This window comes from Phocoena sinus, chromosome 3, assembly GCF_008692025.1.
Source record: "Phocoena sinus isolate mPhoSin1 chromosome 3, mPhoSin1.pri, whole genome shotgun sequence".
NCBI classification, from domain to species: Eukaryota; Metazoa; Chordata; class Mammalia; order Artiodactyla; family Phocoenidae; genus Phocoena; species Phocoena sinus.
This window is the reverse complement of record NC_045765.1, coordinates 160,166,836-160,184,520: the sequence shown is the minus strand read 5'-3', so window position 1 is coordinate 160,184,520 and position 17,685 is coordinate 160,166,836. Positions and strand designations below refer to the sequence as shown.

Genomic DNA, 17,685 nt, shown 5'->3' with positions numbered 1-17,685 from the left:
AAGTCACTTTCTCCTGTGCCAAAGTCCCAGAGAGACTATAATAATGGCCTCAGTTTGGGAATGATGGCAACCACCATTGAAGAGAGGAAATTAGTTTATATTTGAATGGGATCCTTTTTTTCTCAAGTACAAAATTAGTACTCTCTCCCCCTTAGCACAAAATGTACTTGCTAGGATAGATTCAAGCTTCCTTTACTCAGCCTTCCATCTGGCTTAATCTCGGCTGAAGGGGAGAATCACAAAGCAGATGTCCGTCAAGGAGGATGGTCTGACCTCTTGGTTTAGAAGGTGGGGTGGGCCACAGCTTCTACTTCTCCAGTGGCTTCTCCCTCCAGACATACTCTCCATTTAGCCTGCTGCTTTAAGAACATGGGTTCCACTTCTTTTGTTGTTTTTGTCTGAGGCTTACTGCAAATATTACAGCACAGCAGAAAGATTCAAATGGCTCCACGTGGTGTTTTGAAATTCATCCCTCCCGTAGGTTGAGTGACCTGCAGTTTGGACAGACTGCCAAAAATCCAAGAGCTTCAGCATTTCCTTACTGTCAGGATCTACTTCAGTGATTTCCTGATCCCGGGCTGAGACCTCAGGCACGTAATTATCTCTTCTCTCCCTCACCTCCTCCTGCAGCTTGATGGAGATACGTCTCACTGGACCACTCTGAATCCGCTTCATCAGATGTGTGACATAGCCTGAGATCCTGTTGTGGAGCTTCTTGTTGGGAATGATGGCAATCTCCTCTCACATGTGCTTGTTGGTGTGCAAGTCGTTGCCCAGGCGCATGTAGTACTTCTCAACGATGACCCGGGCCACCTTCTTCATGGTTTTGGTGCAGAAGTGGCCCGTGTTGGCGGTCCTTGGTAAAAGAGGTTCATTTCTTTATTAGATGAGAGACTTTAGGTCTCTGGAGTATTTTTCAGAGAATTTTTGCTTTTCAAGAACAGCTACACAAAATAATCTGGAGCCAAAGTATTCTTTCTTTAGATTTCTACCAGAAGGGGAATAGAACTACAAAGTTTTATTTTCAAAATTCTCATGTTCAAGTCAATAAATATTTAAAGTCTATAAAGCATTGTACTAATGAGAAGACAGGGATTGGAAGAGTTGGTAAGATCAAACTGAAAAATGAAGACAAAGAAAACGCCATATTTCTGCCTTCCAGTTGCTGATATCTTGTTGAAGAGATGAGGACATGTCCTAATAATCTGGTACAAACTGAGTTGTACCAAGTGACGCAAAGGAAGCTCCGGCTCATTGCGGGTGGTAGGGATGTGATTATTGGGGAAAGCCTTTTGAGTGTTGACCATTGAGTTGAAGCTCCGAGGTCTTCAACAAAGTGGAAGAGCATTACAGACCCAAGAAGGAACTTGCACCAAGGATTCCATTCTAGGAAAAAGGCTACAATGAAGGATGTATAGAGGGTGTGATGGGACGAGGTGGGAGATAAAACTGTAAAACGATGGAATGCCTTACTTATCTTTTTGTAATTTTTTTGTCATTATTGGAAGTACATATACATATATTCCCTTTCCAGAATGTGTCGTCCTACCATAACACTATCCAGAACCCAGAAAATGATGCCAAACAGTTCATGTGTTTCCCCTTCACAACACTTCATCCTGTAATGCGTCCATCTCAGGGGGTCCCAAGCCAGTCTCCCCTCTTTAGCTTCTGGTACCTTTTCTCTTCACCATGGCTTTCTAGATCAGAGGCCAGCAAACATTTTCAAGAAAAGGCCAGATGTTAAATATCTTAAGTTTCACAGGTCAAACATTCTTTTTTACAGTTACTCAACGCTGCTGTTAAAGAATGAAAGCACCCATAGACAATAGGTAAATGAATGGTGTGGCTGTGTTCTGATAAAACTTTATTTAAAAAGCAAGTGGCAGGCCAGATTTGGACCACTGGTTATAGTTTATGGACCCTTGTTCTAGGACTATCAACTCCTTTGTCTTCTCCAAAGGATCTTAGCTGTTCCTACTCTCTGTCTTCAGTCAGGACTGCTAGTTATTTGAAATCATCAGATTTCCAGTCTTGGTGAATCTGGGGTAGGACCTGATTTTGGAGGCAATGTTAAAAAGGATGGTCTTTTCTTGTCTGAACTTCAAGATGAAGGATTGAGAAGACAAAACTTTTAGCACAACTCTAGGGTGTTACTGTGCTTGAAATGTCTCTCTTTTTTCTAGTTTTGCCAAAGACATCTTTCTGCCAATTTAGCTCATTTGGTCCAGGGCTTGAGAATGGAACTAGGTGTGTAATATATTCCAAGAAAGAGGTCAGCCAGAAGTGGAAAAATGGGAGATGAAGAAAAATACCATTTTGCTATATTTGTAATCCCCAAACCTAGTTTTTGAAAGACCACTATTTGTCAATCCACTAATTTTCCTTTAATTTAACTATTGTAACACGGGATCCAAAAAAATGAAGCATTTCAGCTTAATGTATACACAGTGGAAAAATCCATTGGAGATTGTTCATCAGGAGAATAAGTGTTCAGAATTTTTTATAGAAAATATAATTCTGATAACAGTGTACAGTATAGAAGAACCAGTGGGCTTTAGTTAAAAAGTCTCAGTGGTTGCCAAGGGTTGGAGGGAGGGATGGATGAATAGGCAAAACTAGGATTTATTTATTTTTACTTTTATTTTTTGCGGTACGCGGGCCTCTCACTACTGTGGCCTCTCCCGCTGCGGAGCACAGGCTCCGGACGTGCAGGCTCAGCGTCCATGGCTCACGGGCCTAGCCGCTCCGTGGCACGTGGGATCCTCCCGGACCGGAGTACGAACTCGCGTCCCCTGCTTCCGCAGGCGGACTCTCAACCACTGCGCCCCCAGGGAAGCCCCAAAACTAAGATTTTTAAGGCAGTGAAACTGTTCTGTATGGTATTATAATGGTGGATACATCTGATACATTAGTTCAAACCCATAGAATGTGCAATACCAAGAGTGAACCCTAATGTAAACTATGAATTTTGGGTGATTATGGTTCATCAATGTATGTCCATCAATTGTAACAAAAGTACCACTCTGATGCAGAATTTGATAAAGAGCGGAGACTATACTTGTGTGAGGGCAGAGGGTATATGAGAAATCTCTGTACCTCCACTCAATTTTGCAGTGAACCTGAAACTGCTCTAAAAATTAAATTCTACTTTAAAAGAAGTCTCTGACAAGGAATAATCCCAGATTTAACTAGTGAGATGGCATACATAGGTGTCATTTATGGCCCTCGGAGACACCCTTAGTAAGCGCACAAAGACAAAATTCCCAAAGGGCAGAGTAGGGCTGGAAGAGATGCAAGGCGTTTGCCTTAAGACTGTGGTCTAGACAGAGTGCCGCTCTGTCAGTCAAGCAGTATGCAGATTGTACTTTCCAAAATGACTGCAACAAAAGCTCCCATCCCACATTTCTTCTTCCTGTGTGATGCTGTAGCTCCTCTTATAGAGGTGTAGGGGCTTTGTTTCTCCCCTTGAATCTGACAACAGCAGAACTGATGCTATGGAACTTCCAAGGTTAGGACATGAAAGTCTATATGGATTTCACCTGGAGCTCCTGAGACACTGTTCTGGAAATTAGTCACCATGCTATGAGGAAGTGGCAAGACCACACGGAGGTCAGGTCTAACTTTCTGGCTAAAGCTCCTTTTGAGGTCCCAGCCAGTAGCCAGCATCAACCTCCTGACATGTGACTAGGTGAGTCACAAGGTGACTCTAGCCCCAAACACCATCTGCTGCAATAGCGTGAGAAACCCCACCCCCAAGCAAACACTGCCTAACTGAACCTAGTCAACGCCCAGAACAATGAGAGAAAATAATAAAGCGATTTTTGTCGCTTTGATGTGAATCTTTACACAGCAATAGATAACCAAATAAATACAAGGGGTACAAAAAGAGAGGCCCAAGCTGGGTAGTTCCTGCTGTTTAATAAATCAGTAGAAAATAATAGTTAATAATATCATGTCTAGTTCTTATGTTCACTTTTTAATATTTCCATCAAGTGGCCCAAGATTCCTTTTAAGGACCACTATATTCCCCATCTTTCCTAAGAGTGCTAACAGGACTGACAAGACCTGGTTTCTCAGATGCAAATGGTCTACATGAGCCAGAAGCCTGGGAACATACACATCATGCTCAAACGACTATCCATGTATTTAATTTAAAAATAAAAAAACATTGCTCATCACTCCATAGGTACTAGGCTGATACATTCAAGTCACAAGATATCAAACCCTAGAGATACAATGTCTTTTTTAATTTTGCAAAAATTGCCTTTTTATCCTTAATGCATTAATTCATCTTTTACTTTTTTTTTTTTTATCTTGCTTATGCAGTAGCGTATCTCCTGGAATCACTGCAAATCTTGATAAGGCCCTGTGGTGTGTACCTTAACCTAATTATAGAAGCAACTCCAATGGCCTCTCATTCACTTGGATGCGAAGAGATGCATGCCTTAACAGGGTCACATTCTTGGGCTAATTCCACTCTTCAGTCAGCCAAGAGGCAGCTGCTTGAGCATGTCCAAGGATGTAGAATGTGGCCACTCCTGCTTCCATGCCAACACCCACCCCCTTCATTCTCTACAAACAAAATTCTCTCCCACTTAAGGGCAAAGGATAACATCACCTCTCTGGCTTCTAGCTGCCCATTCCTGCCTCTAATTTGTATAACCACATTCCTCACTTCTTCCCTCCATGACCTGAGATAATGTGTCTTTTCTACTTCAAGTCAAAATCTTCCTCTTTTTTCTGAAGCCTACCACTTCCCAACTTTTTTTTTTTTTTTTTTTTTTGCGGTATGCGGGCCTCTCACTGTTGTGACCTCTCCCGTTGTGGAGCACAGGCTCCGGACGCGCAGTCTCAGCGGCCATGGCTCACCGGCCCAGCCGCTCCACGGCATGTGGGATCTTCCTGGACCGGGGCACGAACCTGTGTCCCCTGCATCGGCAGGCAGACTCTCAACCACTGTGCCACCAGAGAAGCCCCACTTCCCATCTTCTCAGAGACTTTCTCCATAAATAATACTCTCTTTTCTGTATCTTCAACCTCTTCCTCTTTCCTGACACTTGACCCTCTGCCTATAATTTTTTAAAAATTTTCCCATTCTAAAGATTAACTCTTCCTTGTCCTCGTATCTCTTTAGATACCTCCTTATCTTCCTTTTCAACCAAACGTTTTGAAAATGTTGTCAGTATTTGATTTCCCTTGCTCAAATCCTATTCATTCTTTGTTCTAGCATCATCTCAATATTGCCTACATCATTTGAATGGTTGGGGTCACCAGTGATTTTCGGAAATTATTCCAAGACTTATTGACTTGTTCTTTATAAATCTTTAGAGATTCTCAACCATTTCATCCTTTGGAAATTACCTATCTTCCCTGTTTTCCACATCACTCTCTCCTAATTTGACTTGACTTCCCTCTCTTCCTTCCCTCCCTCCTTCCTTCCTTATTTTGTCTTTTCTCTCTCAACAATATATAGGGTCTTGTATTAGTCAGCTCAGGCTGCCATAGCAAAATATTATAGATTGGGTCACTTATAACCGAAATTTATTTTCTCAAAGTTCTGGAGACTGGCAGTCCCAGATCAGGGTGCCAGCCAATTCAGTTCCTGGTGAAGTTTCTTTTCCTGTCTTGCATATGGCCACCTTCTCGCTGTATTCTCACATGGAGTTTCCTCTGTGCATGCACAGAGAGTAAACAAGAGATCTCTCTCTCCTCCTCTTATAAGACCAACAGCCTATGGAATTCAGGCCCCACACTTAACTCTTTTAACCTTAATTTCCTCCTAAAGATCTTATCTCCAAATACCGTCACGTTGAAACTTAGAGCTTCAACAAATGAATTTGGAGAGGGGACATAATTCAGTCCATAGCAGGTATAGTTTGTCACATAAAAACTAGGCAGAGGCACACAGTTCCACGTTTGCTTGCAGATTGGGCACCTCTCTCTTTCCCCTCTGATGCCCTTAGTGAGTTGTTGGCATTTACTTTCACACCTGTTACTTCAGAATCCCAAGATGCTTGCTACATCCTCAGAGGTTTCCCTTGAGAGGCTGAAACCAGGCAAACCTATGAGCCAAGTTCCTTTCTTTAGGAGCAAGAAAATAATAGCGGCTCTCAGACTCCCTTTATTTCTTCCTAACCAGAACTGCCTCACATGCATATCAATGGCAAGGGGGATTTCCACAACTGATTTAGTCTAATCAACATCCACTTTCCCTGGGATAAGGGAGGGGTGATTCTACAGCACACAGGGTTCTGTCAGTCATGCAGGCAGAAGGACATGGCTGACTTCTATCTTTCTGACTGCCCTCTCTCAGCCTTCTGCTTAAAAGCCTCTTACTTCAACTGGCCCCTTGTATTTCAGTCTCCAGGATTCTTTACTTGTACTAATATTCTCTCTATACTCTTTTCCCAGGTAACCTCATTTATGCCCACTGTTTGCATTACACCTTAAACGTTATAGACCCCCAAATCACTTTCTCTAGTCTAGATATCTTCTATTGGCTAAGCTTATATATATATCTAAATGTCTTCCTGGCATTTCTACCAGGATTTTTCGCAGACATCTCGAAGTCAACATGTTGAAAAATGAAACTCGTTTCCGTTTCCAATGCCACACATTCTCCATCTCTTTGGTACTCTCTCTGTTGTTTAGTGGAAACGTCTCATAACGATTTACCCAAGCAAACAAACCTCTATTACCTTAGGTGCCTTCCACTCCCTTACCTACCACATCCATTTAGTTACCAATATCTCACAAATCTCTGCACTTTTTTTCATCCCTACTACCTCGCCTTCCTCCTTTAGCTTCATTTCCTACTATTTCCTTTCTTTCATATTACAGTATTTATCAATCTAGGACCTGCTTCTAATAATGCACACCTTTGTTTGCATATCTTTCATGACTGCCAAACTTTAAGGGACAAGAGGGCATTTTTACATTCTTCTTTTACATTCTTTTTTTTTTTAAACATCTTTATTGGAGTATAATTGCCTTACAATGGTATGTTAATTTCTGTTTTATAACAAAGTGAATCAGCTATACATATACACATATCCCCATATCTCTTCCCTCTTGCCTCTTTTACATTCTTGTACTCATTGCAACCTGGTACATGGTAAGCCCTCATGAAACTAAGTTCAATTCAGCGACCGAAACTCATATATATAGAAATGATAATGCAATGTCCTTGCACTGGGCTTTCTTGCTCTTCTCAGCATAAGACACTTGAGGGAAGAATCTTTGTTGTTCCCTTCCTTTGTAACTTTCCAAAATACTGAGTGCAGTGCTTTTTACTACTGATGACAAACACATTCAAAAATATCAATAGATTAACTCCAGAAAACAAAACGATATGCTCTATAGTTGTGGATGGACATGGCATTGATATATTTTTCCATGTTGTATGCAGTACTTTCCTGTCTGCATTACACATGGACTCCCTGGAGTTGGTCACCATCAGAGTGTGTAATTCTGTAAAATGGAATCTTGGTTCAGATCAGGTCTGTGGTGTCTTCTGGATCTCATGTCTTGTGATTCTATGATTATAAGATTACTGAGAGAAGCAAGTTCATTTTGATGTAAATAAGCCCATGAACTGGGGAAGGAAGAGTGCTGTCCCTGATGATGTTCTGCAGTAACCGTTTGGCTGAAAAAAAATGAAAATAGTTTATTTTTAACACTAGGGGATAAATCTTAATCTTCGAAGTTCTCAAAGGTATGATTTTCTTTTTGGAAAACACTATTTAAGAACATCAATACACCCCTTTGAATTTGGGTCAAAATTTGATGACATAGCATTAATGGTTATGTCAGAACTACTGGGACAAATCATAGGTATTGAGATAGCCTTTCTTCAATGAAATTTTATCAGTGTAATAGCTATTTCCAGAATACACCCCCATAATTAAAACTAAGATAGGATATGGGATTAAAATACCAAAAACAATTGATCATATTGAAATGGAGCAGGACCCTATGGTCCTTGCCACCCATGTCTTCAGCCTGCCTTTTGTCTGTGGAAAAAGTTTAGCCAAAGAACAAGTTTAATCAGAAAATGGTATGCAGAAACAAAAGATAACAAGAAGACTAAATAATAATAGTTTAGTCATTAAGCAGAGTCAAGGACCTTTAGTTCCTCCTCAAGGGCTATAGATAATATTCTGAACCCTATCCTGTGAGCTGTCTTATAGATACTGAGACCCCCACCAGGTGGAAGAAGTTAACTACATGAGGACCAGGCTGTAGACATGACATAAGCTGCCACAGTTCTGAGAACTGGCCTCAAAGAAATGGGAACAAACTGACCCTGGAACTAAAGACTAACTGTACTTAAAACAATCAAGATGATGCTGATCAGATCACCACATGACCAATCTCATGATGACTGTCAGAGCTGACTGCTGTTTCTGCATGTAGCCCCCTTCCTCTGTCCATAAAAGCTCTTGCCCCCTGATTGTCAGTGTGGGGCAGAGTAAACCTTTGGACAGGTATCTGCCCTCCTCATCCCCCTCCACACATTGCTGGCATCTGAAATAAAGCAAACTTTCCTTTCCACCAACCCAGCCTCTTTATTGGCTTTTGAGCAGTGAGCTCAATTTAGGTTACAATATCACATTTAAACTTATTTTGACTAAGTTGAGTAAAATTTGCTTTCCTTCTAAGAACACGTGATTTTCAATTAAATTACTAGAAATAAAAAATAAATTAGTTATCCTCTCTAAGTTCTTATTTTCATTCCATTATTGCCCTCCTCCTTACTTTGAAAGTTTTGCACTTGAGAGCTTCCCTGGTGGCGCAGTGGTTAAGAATCCACCTGCCAATGCAGAGGACACGGGTTCGAGCCCTGGTCCGGGAAGATCCCACATGCCTCGGAGCAACTAAGCCCATGCACCACAACTACTGAGCCTGCGCTTTAGAGCCCGCAAGCCACAATTACTGAGCCGAAGTGCCACAATTGCTGAAGCCCGCGCACCTAGAGCCTGTGCTCTGCAACAAGAGAAGCCACCGCAACGAGAAGCCTGCGCACCACAACGAAGAGTAGCCCCGCTCGCCGCAACTAGAGAAAGCCCTCATGCAGCAATGAAGACCCAATGAAGACCCAATTTAATTATATAAAATAAATTAATTAAATAAATAAATTTTTTTTAAAAAGAAAGTTTTGCACTTGAAATTACCTTCTTTACTTATAAATTTATCTCATCTTTCTGAAAGTATGAGGAGCAATACACTTTATTTATACAGTGTTTTACCATCTGCAATGTCCTTTTTGATCTATTTAACTACATCTAAACCACACGTTAATCTCATGAAGCAGACAAACCAGATATAATTTCACAGATGAGGAAACTGTCACCTTTACCCAAGATCGCATGATTAGAAAGTGATAAAACCAAGAGAAGACTCAATATCGTTTGATATTTAGTCTACTGCTCTTTGCAACTTGGCAACCATTCCAAACTCAAAAAATATATCTCCCTCTGCCTTTTATAAAACAGCATTAAGATCGCACTGAGATGCGCAGAGTATAAAATTGCTTGTATACTTTTGATCTTTTCTTTCTTCTTGCCATTTCAGTTTTGAAATGGCAAACCTTGGGAAGGTATCTCAGGTTTATACAGTGAAAACTTTACTTCTCAGGACTTGGGAAAGTCTAGTCAACATTGCTGAAATAGAAAAAAAACATGTTCTTCATGGAATATTCATAAGACAAATGTATTTTTAAAACTTGCAAAGCTGGCTGAGCTACAACCTCACAAGTGATATTTCAAAACATGTTAGAGGTCTTCTGCTTGTGGCCATAACAAAGTAACTTGTACCAGACTAATCCTCTCACCAGAGACAACTATAAAACTGAACAAAATATAGGAAATGATTATTTTTAGATGTTAGGCTATAGGCAACACAGATCTGTGATCCCCAAGGGGAGCAGGGGAGCCTTAAGATCACAGTTATACAAGCTTCTACCTGGAGGCATTCTGCAAATGGTAGGGTGGGGGCGGGGCAGGGAGCCCCAGCAGGGTGCAGGTGTCTCACTGGGCAGAGAAGGCAGATGTCATAGCTCTGGGCTGCAAGGGTGGCTGGAAATTGTGGACCAGGAATGAAGAGAAGGGAGTCATACAGAAATGAAGTTCCAGAATTCTGCACGTGGTTCCCCTTACTCTTTGGTGCAATACAAAAGTGTGTATGCATAACGCGGAATCCATAAGGCAGGGTAAAAAACGCTATCAAATAAAGAAAAATTACTGGGGAAGTTTGAGTTGAAAAACTATTAGAACTCATCTAGTCTGGGAGACACTTGAGTACTGACCAGAGTGGAGACAACTCATTAAATATCCCTGACATTCAATGGAGACGCAGGGAAGGTCATGCTAATCTAGTTCCACAGTAAAACTACTCTGAAGTGTCCCTAACAAAGAGTAAAAATTATCCTTGAATAAGTTCAGCTTAAGTAAATGAATTACCTATCTGCTGGAACAAAATTCAATATTCTATTAAGGAAGAATGTAAAAGCCAGCTCTTTAGCAACATAGCATCCATAGTATCCAGTATATAACAAAACATTACTAAACATTGTGAAGAAGAAGCAAAATGTGATGCAGAACCAAAAGAAAAGTCAGTCAATATAAATGTAAATTGTTTATTTTTAGCAAAATGAGATAGATCTCAAAAAACTTTGAATGTTTTGAAGTATGATAGCTTTTTTGGAAAAAACTTTTTCCAAAATAGATAAAGGCACAAAGAGAAAAAATTTTAAAGGAGTCAGAAAGAAAAAACATAAAAAGAGCAACCACTAACCTCATTAGAAACAATGTATGCCAGACTACATTAAACTGACATCTTTAAAGTACTGAAAGGAAAAACTAAACCTAAAATCTTGTAAATATCCTCCAAACATGAAGGAAAAATAAAGACATCTTTAGGCATACAAATACAGAAAGAATCTGTCATCATCAGGCAAGCACTACAAGATATATTAAGAGAATTTCTTCAGACTAAACGAAAAATGTTTCCAGATGGAAATTCAGTCTACACAAAGAATGGAGAGTTCCCAAAAAAGTAAATATGTAAATAAATATAAATTATTTTCTCTTGTGGCTTAATTCCAGAGAAAAATGGAAGTATGCTGTTACAAGTATACTTGTATACAGTATATATATATATATATATATATATATATATATATGTCAGTAAAGAATGAATATTGTAAACTGAAGAGCAACCAGTTTAAAGGAGAAAGAAAAGAGAAGAGGCATAGCTGAAAAACCAGTAGAGGACATAAAATGGTATCTTTAAAAATATTTAATCCAAAAGCATGCAAGAAAGGAAGAAAAAAAGAAAAAAGATCTAATGGGACAAAAACATAGTGAATACAAGATGGCATATTTAAACACAATCAATTATTTGGTAATTGCATCAAATAGCACTAGACTCTAATTAAAAGGAAAGGAATATCAGACTGAATTTTTAAAAAAACAATATGCTGTTTATAAGAGAGAAAGGGATGGAAGAAGGTATACCTCTTAAATATTCAGATAAATGTTGGGCTGGCTATATTACTATCAAATTAGGCTTCAGGACAAAATAATATTTTTAGAGGTAAAGAGGGACATTCTATAATAAAAACGTGGTCAACAAGAAGACATGAAAATCATAAATGTGTATACACCTAATCACAGAAATTCAAAATACAAGAAGAAAGAAACTAATGGAACAGAATGGAGAAATAGGAAATTCCACAGCTAAAGTTTTAGATATCAATACTCTTTCCTCCATGATAGAATAAATATACAAAATGTTCTGTGTGGATACAGAAGACTTGAACAGCACTATCAATAACTTAACTAACACAATACACATTTTTTCCCAAGTGATCATGGAGAATTCATTGATATAGACCATATGCCATGTAACAAAACAAATTACAAAAAAATTTAAAGAACTGAAATCATGAAGGGTACATTCTTTGACAACAAAGAAATTAAATTAAAAATGATTGAAAAATAGATATCAGAAAATTCCCAAATATTTGGAAATTAAGAAATCTATGTCTTAACCCCTTGCTCAAAGAAGAAATTAGAACATATTCTTAAGTGAATGACAATAAAAATATCACTATCAAAATTTTTGGGATGTAGTGTTTGGGGGAAATTATATATCTCTACTTGCCTATATGAAAAAGAGGAAAGGATTAAAATCAACAGTTACTGCTTTCACCTTAGGAATCTAGGGAATGAAGTCTAAACCCAAAATAAGCAGAAGGAAGGAAACAGTACTGGTAAGAGTGGATATCAGTGAAGTAGAAAACTGATAAATAAAGAAAATCATGAAATCAAAATTTGGTTCCTTGAAATGTTAACAAAATTGATAACACCCTACCTTAACTGATTAAGATAAAGACAGAGAAGGCACAAATTATCAATACCAAGAAAGAAAGAAAGAACATCAGTAATGATCCATAGACATTAAAGGAATAATAAAGTTTATGAATCACGTTATATCAATAAATTCAACTATTTAGATTAAAGGGCAAATTCCTTGAAAGACACAAATTACCAAAACTGGCGTAAGAGGAAACAGAATATCTAAATAGCCCTACAATAATTAAAGACATGTATTTGTATTCAAAAACCTTCCCAAAGTAAACTCCAGATAATTTCATTCATGAATTCTACCAAACAATTAAGGAAAAAATAATATCAATTTTACAAAATGTATTAGAGTTCAAAACATGGTTTTGTCTTTATTCTTTGATTTTAAGAGTAGCTCACTAGGTTTAGAGATTGGCCCAATCTCTAAATGATATGACAATCATGAAAATCTTAAAAACTGTGCTGAGGAAATAGATAAAACTAAGTGAGAACAAGAATCTAATTCGAAACACTGATATTTGTCATTCTTTCCTAAGCTAGGCAGGAAGCTGAGGACGCTAAGCGAGAGTTCAGATAGGTTTTACCACGCTCTATCACAGGTATCCTATACTGAGTTGAAACTATATGATCCTAGTATCCTGCCTCATTTTTCTCTTCTCTTTCATATGAGTCATTTAAATTTGCTGTATCTTCTCTCTTCTCCCATTCCCAGCAAAGAAGCCGCTATCTCAGCCTGGATGTGGAGAGAGGCCAGGGAAGCTTCTATGAAGACGTGATACCTATGCTGAGCCCAGAAGGGTGCACATGTGTTGTATGCAGAAGAAGCAGCCAAAGAAGCCAGGAAAGCAGCATGGCCAAAGGCACAGAAACAAGAAAGCTTGCATTTAAAGAACTATAAGAGGCTTCTCCATATTGGACCAAAGAGAAATGCAGAGGTGGGGGAAAGGGGCAGAGGGGTCAGGGTAGATCACAGATCACATCCGAATGTGGCATCCTCCTGAGGAATTTATCTTCGAAAACAGGAAGTTACTGAAGGATTGCAAACATGATCAAATCTGCAATGTGCAAAGGATACTCTGATCATGCATTTGAGGGAGGGTGGACCTGTTCATCAGATATCACAGTAGTTTAGTGCAAGACGATGAGGTCCTGATCAAGATTAGAGACAGTGGAGAACAGAGAAAGGAATACATATGGATACCGGGTCAGAGTCCATAGGACACAGTGACTGATCCAACATCAGGGGTGAGGAAGAGGAAGGAGTCTAGCTGATTCTAAGGTTTCCTGCTCAGATGGCTGTGTGGATAGTATGTCCTTCACTAAGATGAGGTCCCACTAGGGGACTAGGGAGTTACTATGCTTGCAGTTGTGAATTGATGAGGTATGAGGTGAAATGTGAGGTCTGATAGGCATTTGTATATATCCTGCACTCAGGAGAGAGGACTACGGACTGATATTTGGGTTTCATCAGCACGTGAAATGAATGTGCAACCAAGGTATATATAAAATGAGAAAAAAAGATATATGTGGCTGATGTAGCCATGTGAATAGAAGAGATCTCCACGATATAGAAAGGGAACATTACATAAGTAGTGTCAGAGGGGATTTTTACGTTATATTTATAAATATATCATTTCTATGTAAGCTAGAAACTTTCCTTGTTCCAGATCTAAGTTGTACATTCCTAACTCTGAGAGTGATTTCAAGGATGACATCTTTTACTCCTAAAGGAAGCTACTGGAACAACAATAGAAAAGCTAACAGTCAGTGATTATCTCTTGATTATAAAATATTAGGGAAAAAACATTCAACATATATGTACTAATGATGGAGACACCATATGTTCAGCAAGAGTCAATTCTCCTCTAGCCTATAAACTGTACAATAAACTCCATCTCCTCTACAAATGTCACGACCAACACCTCCTCCTTCTGGTCTTCTACTGTCACAGCAATACCCCACAAAGTTCTGTAAAGCTATAATGCAATCTTTTTTTTTTTTAACATCTTTATTGGAGTATAATTGCTTTACAATGGTGTGTTAGTTTCTGCTTTATGACAAAGTGAATCAGCTATACATATACATATACATATATCCCCATTTTCTCTTCCCTTTTGCATCTCCCTCCCTCCCACCCTCCCTATACCACCCCTCTAGGCGGTCACGAAGCACCGAGCTGATCTCCCTGTGCTATGTGGCTGCTTCCCACTAGCTAGCTATTTTACATTTGGTAGTGTATATATGTCCATGCCACTCTCTCACTTTGTCCCAGCTTACCCACCCCTCTCCCCATGTCAAGTCCATTCTCTAGTAGGTCTTCGTCTTTATTCCCGTCTTGCCCCTAGGTTCTTCATGACCTTTTTTTTTTAGATTCCATATATATGGGTTAGCATACGGTATTTGTTTTTCTCTTTCTGACTTACTTCACTCTGTATGACAGACTCTAGGTCCATCCACCACACTACAAATAATTCAATTTCGTTTCCTTTTATGGCTGAGTAATATTCCTGGTATATATGTGCCACATCTTCTTTATCCATTCACTTGTCAATGGACACTTAGGTTACTTCCATGTCCTGGCTACTGTAAATAGAGCTGCAATGAACATTGTGGTACACGACTCTTTTTGAATTATGGTTTTCTCAGGGTATATGCCCAGTACTGGGATTGCTGTGTTGTATGGTCATTCTATTTTTAGTTTTTTAAGGAACCTCCATACTGTTCTCCATAGTGGCTGTATCAATTTACATTCCCACCAACAGTGCAAGACGGTTCCCTTTCCTCCACACCCTCTCCAGCATTTATTGGTTGTAGATTTTTTGATAATGGCCATTCTGACAGGTGTGAGATGATATCTCATTGTAGTTTTGATTTGCATTTCTCTAATGATTAATGATGTTGGGCATTCTTTCATGTGTTTGTAGGCAATCTGTATATCTTCTTTGGAGAAATGTCTATTTAGGTCGTCTGCCCATTTTTGGATTGGGTTGGTTGTTTCTTTAATATTGAGCTTCATGAGCTGTTTATATATTTCAGATATTAATCCTTTGTCCATTGATTCATTTGTAAATAGTTTCTCCCATTCTGAGGGTTGTCTTTTGGTCTTGATTATGGTTTCCTTTGCTGTGCAAAAGCTTTGAAGTTTCATTAGGTCCCATTTGTTTATTTTTGGTTTTATTTCCATTTCTCTAGGAGGTGGATCAAAAAAGATCTTGCTGTGATTTATGTCAGAGTGTTCTTCCTATGTTTTCCTCTAAGAGTTTTATAGTGTCCACTCTTACATTTAGGTCTCGAATCCATTTTCAGTTTATCTTTGTGTACGGTGTTAGGGAGTGTTCTAATTTCATTCTTTTACATGTAGCTGTCCAGTTTTCCCAGCAACATTTGTTGAAGAGACTGTCTTTTCTCCATTGTATATCCTTGCCTCATTTGTCATAGATTAGTTGACCGTAGGTGCATGTGCTTATCTCTGGGCTTTCTATCCTGTTCCATTGATCTATGTTTCTGTTTTTGTGCCAGTACCATACTATCTTGATTACTATAGCTTTGTAATATAGTCTGAAATTAGGGAACCTGATTCCTCCAGCTCCGAATTTCTTTCTCAAGATTGCTGTGGCTATTCAAGGTCTTTTGTGTTTCCATACAAATTGTGAAATTTTTTGTTCTAGTTCTGTGAAAAATGTCAGTGGTACTTTAATAGGGATTGCATTGAATCTGTAGATTGCTTTGGGCAGTATACTCATTTTCACAATGTTGATTCTTCCAATCCAAGAACATGGTATATATCTCCATCTGTTGGTATCATCTTTAATTTCTTTCATCAGTGTCTTATATTTTTCTGCATACAGGTCTTTTGTCTCCAGGTAGGTTTATTCCTAGGTATTTTATTCTTTTTGTTGCAATGGTAAATGGGAGTGTTTTCTTAATTTCATTTTCAGATTTTTCATCATTAGTGTATAGGAATGCAAGAGATTTCTGTGCATTAATTTTGTATCCTGCAACTTTACCAAATTCATTGATTAGCCCTAGTAGTTTTCTGGTGGCATCTTTAGGATTCTCTATGTATAGTATCATTTCATCTACAAACAATGACATCTTGACTTCTTGTTTTCTGATTCGGATTCCTTTTATTTATTTTTCTTCTCTGACTGCTGTGGCTAAAATTTCCAAAAATGTCGAATAATAGTGGTGAGAGTGGGCAACCTTGTCTTGTTCCTGATCTTAGTGGAAATTGTTTCAGTTTTTCACCATTGAGGATGATGTTGGCTGTGGGTTTGTTATATATGGCCTTTATTATGTTGAGGTACGTTCCTTCATGCCTACTTTCTGGAGGGTTTTTATCATAAATAGGTATTGAATTTTGTCAAAAGCTTTTTCTGCATCTATTGAGATGATCATATGGTTTTTATTCTTCAATTTTTTAATATAGTGTATCACATTGATTGATTTGCATATATTGAAGAATCCTTGCATACCTGGGATAAACCCCACTTGATCACAGTGTATGATCCTTTCAACGTGCTGTTGGATTCTGTTTGCTAGTATTTTGTTGAGGAGTTTTGCATCTATGTTCATCAGTGATATTGGCCTGTAGTTTTCTTTCTCTGTGACCTTGTAGAATGAGTTTGGGAGTGTTCCTCCCTCTGCTATCTTTTGGAAGAGTTTGAGAAGGATAGGTGTTAGCTCATCTCTAAATGTTTGATAGAATTTGCCTGTGAAGCCATCTAGTCCTGTGCTTTTGTTTTTGGAACATTTTTCATCACAGTTTCAATTTCAGTGCTTGTGATTTGTCTGTTCATATTTTCCATTTCTTCCTGGTTCAGTCTTGGAAGGTTGTGCTCTTCTAAAAAGTTGTCCATTTCTTCCAGGTTGTCCATTTTATTGGCATAGAGTTGCTTGCAGTAATCTCTCATGATCCTTTGTATTTCTGCAGTGTCAGTTGTTACTTCTCCTTTTTCATTTCTAATTCTATTGATTTGAGTCTTCTCCCTTTTTTTCTTGATGTGTCTGGCTAATGGTTTATCAATTTTATTTATCTTCTCAAAGAACTAGCTTTCAGTTTTATTGATCTTTGCTATTGTCTCCTTCATTTCTTTTTCATTTACTTCTGCTCTGATCTTTATGGTTTCTTTCCTTCTGCCAATTTTGGGGTTTTTTGTTCTTCTTTCTCTAATTGCTTTAGGTGTAAGGTTAGGTTGTTTATTTGAGATGTTTCTTAAGATAGGATTATATTGCTATAAACTTCTCTCTTAGATCTGCTTTTGTTGAATCCCATAGGTTTGGGGTCGTGTGTTTTCATTGTCATTTGTTTCTA

At 38.6% G+C, this 17,685-nt stretch overlaps 1 pseudogene; it reads right to left on the bottom strand.

Annotated features, from left to right (window-relative positions):
• Positions 1-437: 437 nt before the first annotated feature.
• The window catches only part of LOC116751140, a 33,255-nt pseudogene continuing 16,007 nt past the window's right edge, over positions 438-17,685 (bottom strand).